Source organism: Metopolophium dirhodum, chromosome 3, assembly GCF_019925205.1.
Source record: "Metopolophium dirhodum isolate CAU chromosome 3, ASM1992520v1, whole genome shotgun sequence".
Taxonomy (NCBI): domain Eukaryota; kingdom Metazoa; phylum Arthropoda; class Insecta; order Hemiptera; family Aphididae; genus Metopolophium; species Metopolophium dirhodum.
The window spans coordinates 18,175,858-18,186,596 of NC_083562.1; positions in this window are offsets into that span (position 1 = coordinate 18,175,858).

A 10,739-nucleotide genomic window follows, 5' to 3' on the forward strand; every position below is an offset into this window, starting at 1 on the left:
TATACACAATGACTTATAACTTACATTATTGGACCGGACATACAGCAACGTCGAGTTGAGGTACCTGTCCATAAACACATTTTCATCAGCAAAATATAATATAAAATATAAAGTAAAGAAATGCATAAAGAAAAAACTGTATTTATTCATACAATTTTGAAATCAAAAACATTAGAACAAGATAATGCTTTCTTGATAAATTAAAAATATTTGAAGATTTTATTAGTCATACGTTTACATCACAATAGTAAAATTCTATTAAACCTATTAGGTACGTAAACAACATTTATTAATATGACAAATATTTAAAATTTCAAAAAAGGGGGACCCTCGTGTTAATACCCCTCACTTTGTTTTTTGGATAGCGCTGGGAGTTTTTGTGCTCAAACGTCGGGACTTGGTGCACATTTCTGCACAAACGATGCACAAACGTTTGGCACCTTAAAAATTTCAATTTTCCAAAAAGAGGGTGTCTCGTTTCAATGGCCCCCCCACTTTATTTTTTGTATAGCGCTGGGCGTTTTTGTGCACAAACGTCGGGACCTGGTGCACATTTCTGCACAAACGATGCACAAACGTTTGGCACATTCAAAAATCCAAATATTCAATGTGGGGGGCTACCGTTTCAATGGCCCCCCCCATTTTTGTTTTAGGGATAGAGCTTTCAGTTTTTGTGCACAAACGATTGGACTTGGTGCACATTTCTGCACAAACGATGCACAAACGGTTGGCGTGGTCAGAAGTTCAAATTTTGAAAGTGGGGGGGGCCATTGAAATGGACCTATACACGATCCTCCGAGCCACACCCAGGAACAAATAAAGTTTGTAAAAATATCTATTATGATTTCCGATTTGCGACAAAAAATTAATTAAGTGATCAACTAATTATGTAATAAATAAACACCATAATATTACCTTATTATAATGAGATGAATAGATGATGTCTATAATTGGATCAATTTTGTATAGAAAATATAATGGTTAAAAAAAATGAACCAATTTTGGTGCAACTTTTTTACACTCTAAATAGTGGCTTAGTGAATTTTAAGAGTTCTACAACATATTATATATTATAATAAAGGTGTGTACTGAAAATTATTTTTAACAGTATTATAATGTATAAATATTAAAATATAATATATTATATGATACCCTTGAAGCTCTTAAAGTATAATAATGTTAACATGCATGCAATCTATGATGCAAAATTTATTTGGGTTTAAACTGCATAAAAATATAAACTTAATCTTAAAGCGTTATTCGCTGGTATAGATGCATTAAAACAAATGAATTAATAATTATAGGTTGTTTGATACTTGTAAGTCGTAAGTGTTACTATTATTTAATTTTTTCCGTGCTAAACGTATTTAACATTTATAAATACGTCCAAAAATCAGCTGTCTCCTGTCTCGGTGTCTTCCTGTGAGGAAATCACTGCGACGACTCGCGCTAAGACCCAATCAGACTCCACTAGAGAAACCGGAGCTCGCGTTAGCAGTAAATGTTTTTAGATTCTGAGTGAAACGATGAATGTATTGATTTTACAATGATGTGTGTTTTTTTTTTTATTTTTTTTTTTTTTTATTTTTTTTTTTATTTTTTTTTTTATTTTTTTATTTTTGTGTCTGTGTACACGATAAGTAGTCGAAATAATGCTTCGATTTTCGACTTCAGTATCTTGTTCGATGGGAAAGTGAATATCGTTGGTGCATTGGGGAGGTCAAAATTTTAATTTCCCAGTAGTTTTCAAAAGCGATGTGAAAAACAAAAGAAAAATTAAGGAAAAACGGGAATTTTTACGCAAAATCGATTTTTAACAAAATCGATTTTGGTTATTGGTGTAACTCTAAAACAAATGACCGTAGATGCATGAAATTTTCACTGGTTGTTTATATTAGCATTTTCTATACACCATAAAATTTTCCAAATATTTTGACTCTTTTTGAGCTGTTTACAGCCATTGTCAGTTTTCAATTTTTTTAGTTTTTTTTTCTATAAATATCAATAAAATTTTATCTATTGAGTAAAAAAGCTTGAAAATTTAATAGAAGGCTCCTAGTTTATTGTTTCAAAGGCAGATGAAAAAAATTAAAAATCCTTAGTCACAGTTTTTAATTATAAGCATTTAAAGTTCAAATTTTGACAAAATACGGAAAAATCACGAAAAATAGCAAATTATTTTGATGAGAATTCATAAAAATTTTTCTTTTTAAATCTAAGATTTGAAAATGTAATATAAGATTACTCATAAGTTTGTCTACCTTTATCAAAAAAAAAATGTCTAGAAGAAACTTTTTTATGAGCGTCTGAAATTTATATTTTTACAACATTTGATATTTACTCGATTTCTCATGTAACGATTTTTTTATTTTATTGTAATTAAAAAACGAATGACTGTAGATACTTGAAAATTTCACTGAATGTTTATATTAGCATTTTCTATACACCATACAATTTTGAAAATATTTTGACTCTATTTGAGCTGTTTACGGACATTGTCAGTTTTCAATTTTTTTAGTTTTTTTTTCTATAAATATCAATAAATTTTTATTTGTTGGGTAAAAAAGCGTGAAAATTTAATATTAGACTCCTGATATATCGTTTTAATAGCAGTTGAAAAATATTAAAAATACATTTGCACAATTTTTTTTTATAAGCATTTAAAGTTCAAATTTTGACAACATTTATCAAATTTATAATTTATTAATTATTTTGTGGTTAAAAATTTATAAAATGTTTAACTTTTATGGCTAAGGATTGAAAATTTAAAACAAGGCTCCACGTTAATAGGTTATATATAAATTACTTTATTCACAATAATATCATCAAATATACTTGGTAATATCATAGGGTGACTGACCGTTTTCGCTCAGAATCGTTTTTCTTATACAATGATATTATATCATTGAATTCAAATTTAACACCATCCATTACAGTGACCCACTTGTAACCTACCGTACAGCAGAGCGACATCCACTTATCCACCTTTTTTAATTCGATTTTTGATCTCTTCCCCGGGTGACATTAACAAATAATTTTTATTTGAATTTATAATTGTCTGAAAACTTGTCCATGTTTTTCTTATCATCAAATATAATTTAACCACATTTTCATAACTCATCTGAACAATTTTAGATTCTGAGTGAAACGATGAATGTATTGATTTTACAATGATGTGTGTTTTTTTTTTTATTTTTTTTTTTTTTATTTTTTTTTTTATTTTTTTTTTTATTTTTTTATTTTTGTGTCTGTGTACACGATAAGTAGTCGAAATAATGCTTCGATTTTCGACTTCAGTATCTTGTTCGATGGGAAAGTGAATATCGTTGGTGCATTGGGGAGGTCAAAATTTTAATTTCCCAGTAGTTTTCAAAAGCGATGTGAAAAACAAAAGAAAAATTAAGGAAAAACTGGAATTTTTACGCAAAATCGATTTTTAACAAAATCGATTTTGGTTATTGGTGTAACTCTAAAACAAATGACCGTAGATGCATGAAATTTTCACTGGTTGTTTATATTTGCATTTTCTATACACAATACAATTTTGAAAATAATTTGACTTTTTTTGAACTGTTTACGGACATTGTCAGTTTTCAGTTTTTTTAAATTTTTTTTCTATAAATATCAATAAAATTTTATTTGTTGGGTAAAAAAGCTTGAAAATTTAATAGAAGGCTCCTAGGTTATTGTTTCAAAGGCAGATGAAAAAAATTAAAAATCCTTAGTCACAGTTTTTTTTTATACACGTTTAAAGTTCAAATCTTGAAAAAATACGGAAAAATCACGAAAATTTGCAAATTATTTTGAGTTAGAAATTCATAAAAAATTTTCTTTTTAAATCTAAGATTTTAAAATCTAATACAAGATTCCTCATAAGTTTGTCTAACTTTATCAAAAAAAAAATTTCTACAAGAAAGTCAAATTAAATTTTTATGAGCGTTTTAAATTCATATTTTTACAACATTAGATATTCACTCGATTTCTCATGTACCGATTTCCTTATTTTCTTGTAATTCAAAAACGAATAACTGTAGATACATGAAAATTTCACTGAATGTTTATATTAGCATTTCCTATACACCATACAATTTTGAAAATATTTTGACACTTTTTGAGCTGTTTACGGGCATTTTCAGTTTTCAATTTTTTTAGTTTTTTTTTCTATAAATATCAATAAAGTTTTATCTGTTGGGCCAAAAAGTGTAAAAATTTAATACAAGACTCCTGATATATTTTTACAATAGCAGTTGAAAAATATTGAAAATACATAGGCACAGTTTTTTTTTATAAGCATTTAAAGATCAAATTTGGACAGAATTTATCAAAATCTCGAAAATTATCAACCATTGTAATTAATAAATTATAAAATGTTCAGTTTTTATAGCTAAGGATTGAAAATTTAAAACAAGATTCCATGTAAATAGATAATTCGGTTACCAAAAAATCTAAAAAATACACAAGCACAGTTTATTTGTATAGTCATTTTAAGTTCAAATTTGGACGAAATTACATAAAAACCTAGAATAACTATTTTAGTTATTTTGTTGTGATTGTATAATATTATTCGTGGGCACTTGAAACTTCTAATTTGTAATATTTTCATCGATATATTATGATGATAGTATCACGGTTTGTTGTTGATGTATAACGCGTTATATGTACCTAATGGATATTGTGATATGATTAATTTGGAATTTATTATAGGTCAATTTTTTTTTTAATACCATAGATAAGTGTATAATATGTCTTATACCTAGACTGACATATCGTCTCCACTCAGAATCGTTTTTCTTATACAATGATATATCATTGAATTCAAATTTAATACCATCCATTATACAGTGACCCACTTGTAACCTACAGTACAGCAGAGCGACATCCACTTGCCCACCTTTTTCTATATGAAAATAAAGTTTATTAATAACGAAATATTTTTTTATCAAGCATTCTTACTGCCAATCATATTTTGAAAACTATTATATTTTAATATACATACTGAGTTGAGAGTTGACAATTCAAAACTTTGTACTGATACAGACATACATATATCACTATTGTACGTGAGCAATGACCACTTTCCAGCTTAGTTATTAAAACAAATAATATCACATACCTAGCACTAATTTTAGTTTATATCAAATTATCCCAAATAATATTCATTTCAAAATTCTGATTCACAAAATATCATATTATATTTTATTCAGAACCAGTATGAGGTAACATGTATATATTAATAGTCTATTGATTCATTCAAACGAGTTCTGACAAAAAACAATTTAACAATATTGTGCTAATTTAACGGGATGTTAAAGATGTGTTTGAAATAATAACCAGAGTTATATTTTTTAACATGCCGTGAATGGTGGTTTTCAATAATTATGACTATTAACATATAATTAAAAATATATTCACTACGTATTAAGTTATTTAAGTTATGATGTATCCAGCATAATCTTTATATAGGTACTTATCTAACGTAATCAGTCGATTAATGGTATTTGCAAAAGTTTCGTTGGCCAATTGCCATATTGCAATGTTTGGAATACAGCAGAATAGTATATTTTATGTCCTTTTGTGTATTTTTAATACATTATTGGTCAATATACCTATTAGATATTACCGATATATTAGTATAACAAGTCAATCGTTAATGATAATCTACCTACGTCCTTCATACAGTGGGAACAATATTAAAATAATTAGCTAACTAAAATTAAAAACTTATGTAATTATTGTAATTAATGTAAATTTTGTCTTAAGCATATTTTAAATATACTAATCGTAAATTGTATCTAATATTGTACAAATAAATAAATAAATATTAAGATAAATTCATCTAGAACTATATAGTTTTTGAATATAGTTCGTTTAAGTATTTAAAATTTTAAAGTTATTTAGTATAATAGTTAAATTTAAGTGGTCATAAATCAAAATCATTACTTTTCGAAAAACAAAAAAAAAAAACATTTCATTTCTCAGAGATAATTTGGTAACGTTAACTACACATAGAATATTTTTTCTACAGGGTAGGTATAGTGTCATAATCAAACAATTTACTTACTCCCTTTTATACACACGCTGATTCATACAATAATTATCAGTTATCACACTTGATTCTAGACCGAAAAACCTGGTTCTGAAGTGCATTATTGGTCATTCAACAGAATCTAAAAAAAAAACAAGATTATATTTTAGAATTATTTTCATAACCAAAAAGTTCAACTGAAAAAATAAAAGCAGTAATTTCTAGCTTTTTAGGAATATATATAATAAAATGTATATATGTATTTTAGACAACCTTTTCAAATAAAACACTGCTGTAGATATAATATTGCAATTCGAAATAATGAACACCAGTTGGAAAATTCAAAAATCATCTTTTATGTCGACACTGTCGCCTGTGATTTGTGGGTTCACCGCAAATGTACTCACTACTCTATCTCGTCGTATCTATCATCACGCACCCTTCCGCTAACACCTTATCGTATACACATTGCGTTCGCCTAACGATTATCGATGGAATGAGTATACAACATAATGTAATATGTTACCTATGCCTATTTATTGTTAAATCAACCACCGACGCGTAGATGTTTTGTAAAAGATTTTTTGTACAGGATTTTCAATACAGTTAACAAAAATGGTACATCCGTCAATTGGACGATTCGATCGATGAAAACCTGGAAAACTAAACGTCCCCTTGTCAGTTTCGCGAATTCCCAACGGACTGAAGTGCAGCCAGTCTATAACGATAATCTTGCGACCATCACACCCCCGGGATAGGTATTTGTTATTATAATGTTATTTAACGTTACTGTAGAACTTAACTCTGCTGGAAAACTTATTCACCTTACGCGTTATGATTGTCGTTATCGTCGTACACTCCACCGCCTGTGTACAATACCCGTTACCAATGTCTGCAACGTCGGATTCATGACATGCGAATGGTATCATAATATCATATATTATTTTCTTTATACTTTATTTAACGCTCAAATATAATAATATTATCCTCCGCAGGTAGGTACTTGTTTACTGTTATAATATTGTGCATGTGAGATAGCTGCAGTGTCACTATTTTTCTTTATCCCTATATTTCTATGTATATACACTATATATAATATGCGTAACTATACAGAATTATATTATTGTAATATTGCTACATAATATAATATGGTCCGTTGTGACTCGTAACCGTTGTAGGTACCTATTTAATTATCGAAATTTCGTTCACCAAATAAGATTCAAAGCTAGTTGAAACAATGTAATTACTTTATATTATATATGTAAATACCTACCTGTATGCACACGCTGTGGAAACAATAAACCGCGAAACGGTCACAGCCGACCGAAATTGATTTTCTATTATCCTCGTTATTATTAATATAGCGTGTGTGTGGGTGTGTGTGATTAGAAATACCGGTGGTAATATTATGGGACCAATGAGATATTGTTCATCGAAATGTAATCCGCTTCATTCGGATGGGTAAAATGAAAAATATAAATCCTACAAACCAAGAACACTAAGAATGTAAATACGAAAAAGCTTTTTAGACGCCAAAGTAGTATATTATTATTGTTTTCTTCGATCCCGACGTCTGATCGACTTAATTTCAACTTCGTTCTATTCACGCACTTACTGTCGTGGAGATTGCTATTTGCTAGAAATGGTTCACACGTACATAGTATATAGACGTGAGAAATTGATAGACATATAGGAGGTTTTTTCAACAAGTATAGGTATGTGAGATAGAGGAGTGTCACATTTTTTTAAACTAAGTGAATTGTTTTCACACAATAAGTACCTACCTACCTGTATTTTTTTATTTTTTACCATAGCTATAATATATTGCTTATACGGGTTAGGGTACTGAATTTGAAATATTTCAATAAAATTATGAAAAATTGTTTTTCTTCTTTTAAACATGTTTGGTTATAAAAGGTTAGAAAAAGTAAAATTGATTACACCCAGAAAACACTGATAATGAATAAGTTATCAGTAAGGCCAACAATTATATGCCCTAAAAATCTATAAAATATGCTCTAAAAAAAAAATGTTATTGTAAAAAATGATTAATTTTTTTTATGTATTATACAATTTATACTATAATACAATTATTGACAATGAATAATGATTTACAAAAATGTGTGATATTAAAAATATTAAATATTAAAAAATTAAAATTAAAGTAATAATTAATAAATAAACAAAAACATGAGAAATGTAACTATTGATACGACTAGTGTTAGAAGTTTTCACTTTTACCACTTTTCATAAATGAGTTGAAATACCCATAATAAGGTATATGAGTGAAACAAATTAATATTTTGTAATTCCCGAGTTTTTAATATCTTGAAAATGCTCCAAAAATATACTGTATGCTAAAATATACCCTAAAAATGCAAAAATATTATAATATGTAAAAATATGCAAAATAAAATTTCGTATACAGCATCGTTATAAAACAAATTTTGGTATAAACTAGCTATTTTTTTAACCAACCAATAAAAATATGGAAATGCATACAAGTGTTGGCCCTAGTTATCAGTTATCAAACAAGGTTTTCGAATTACTATAGTATATGTTAATAGTTATAAATTAGGTTTGTAACTATATAAGTATTGGTATTAATTGTACCTATTATAATTCATAAATCATATCAGAAAAACTAGATTCTTAGATGATTAAAAATCAACAATATTATACAATAAAGTAATATAGTAATATAACTTAGGTATATTATTGCTATTATATACTTATTACTTGATTCTAGAATTATTAAGTTATAGAGTTATAACACTTCGCACTACTATAGCTTATAAATACAATATAATTTTAAATATGAAACAATTTACAATATTAAGTATCTAAATTAATCGGTAATAAATGAAAAAGATCAAAAATTTTTTATATGAATTTTTAAATATGTTATGATGTTGAGTTGGCTTATGAGTTTGTAACTTAAGAGTTAAAAGGCTATGTTTAAATTTGTTATATTAAACATTTGTAACCAACTTCTACATTATGTGTAAATATGTTTGGTAGGTAGGTACCTACATATTTTTTTTTTGTTTCGTACAATAAACCATTTATAGCCATTAACTATTTTTAACTTTTCTTAGCGGCTTTTAAAAATGTTCACTTGCAATTTGATGGCTATACACTTTTAGACATACCTACCTAGTGAAATTTTTTAAAGAAATTAAATATTTCATGACATTTTCATGAAATATTTCAAGAAAATAGATCTAATGCAATTTTAAAACCCTAATACGGGTAGAAGCAGTGTTCCAAAAGTTTCATAATTAAGTCCTTCTATAGTTCTATGGTCGGAATTTGGAAACTTGACGGCACACTAGCACAGATAGATAGTATAGTATAGTATAGTGATATATATCTACCTACCTACTTTATGATGCGTCAGATTTACATTAGAATTTCACTAGAAAATTAATTTTAAAAAGATTTATTTTCTTGACATAATATTAATAGGTACTTATGTTATTTATTGTTTTTTTTCGAAAATATTTTGCCATGATATTATAACATACTACATAACAATATTTTATATCTTACAATAATTCAATTTTCTTCAATCTTTCAACTTTCTCTCATCGGACAAAATATGACGAATTATGAGTTTAAAATTTTTGCCCATAATTTTAATCTTATATTTTTAAGAGGACATATGGTGTCTCCATCTAACAAATGCGTAACATGCAAAGATTTAGGTTCTGAATTTAACTCTGTTATGGTAATATTGGAGCAAATTTACCTATTATCAAATTTAGAAGTAAGAATATTATCTAGTGAAGCTCATAGTTAGGTTTTTGTTTATATTTTAATTTTAAGCAAAGTATACGAGTATTTTAAAACTATAAATTGTTTGTGAATTTTAAAATAGTGTTATAAGTTGCTTTAAAATTAAAAAAAAACCTATGTGGGTCACTAGATAATACTCTTACTTTTAAATTTGATAATGGGTCAATTCACTCTTATATTAAACATAAATGAGTTAAATAGATTGTTCAGACCACCAAATTTGCCATGTTGTGCGTTTATAAGACAGATATATCGTATGTGGGTGTAGCGTCCTTATAAAGATAATATTATATTTTCTTAATGATGCGTCTTAATCACATACAGCTTAATTAATTTTATGAGAAAGTACCTCATAATTCATATGACTGTTATATTTCACCTATTCATTCATCTTTTATTTTTATAACGCATGCGTTGGTTGACAATAAAAATATTTAAAACAGAATTTGTACGGAAGTCTCGTCTCGTTTGAGGCAGCTCTTGACGTGCACGTGAAGAACTTTTTTTATTATTGTGAAGGTACTATCGTTGTAAAATTCGTAATTAATTTTATCAAATTCGCATTGTGTCCACGCTTTTTAACGTTTTTAATATTAAATATTTTTTTTATTTTTATTTATTTTTTATTAGATTTTAAGGCTTCGACGACTGAGGTCATTAGCCTGTAAGGTAGGGTTGGTGCAGTAGGGTTGGGACTGTTGGTACGGTCGGTTAGGATCACGTGTATGTGTGACAAGGTTTTTGCCCATCCGAGAACTAGTGGCAGCGGCCGTTGCTTACTCTTAATCACGTCGCGTGATTGATTTCAGCCACTGCGCCGCGCCGAGTCACATTAAATATTTTATATTTTGATTAATATAACATTATAATATAGTAATAAGGCATTTTTATATAACACTATAACCCAAAATAGACG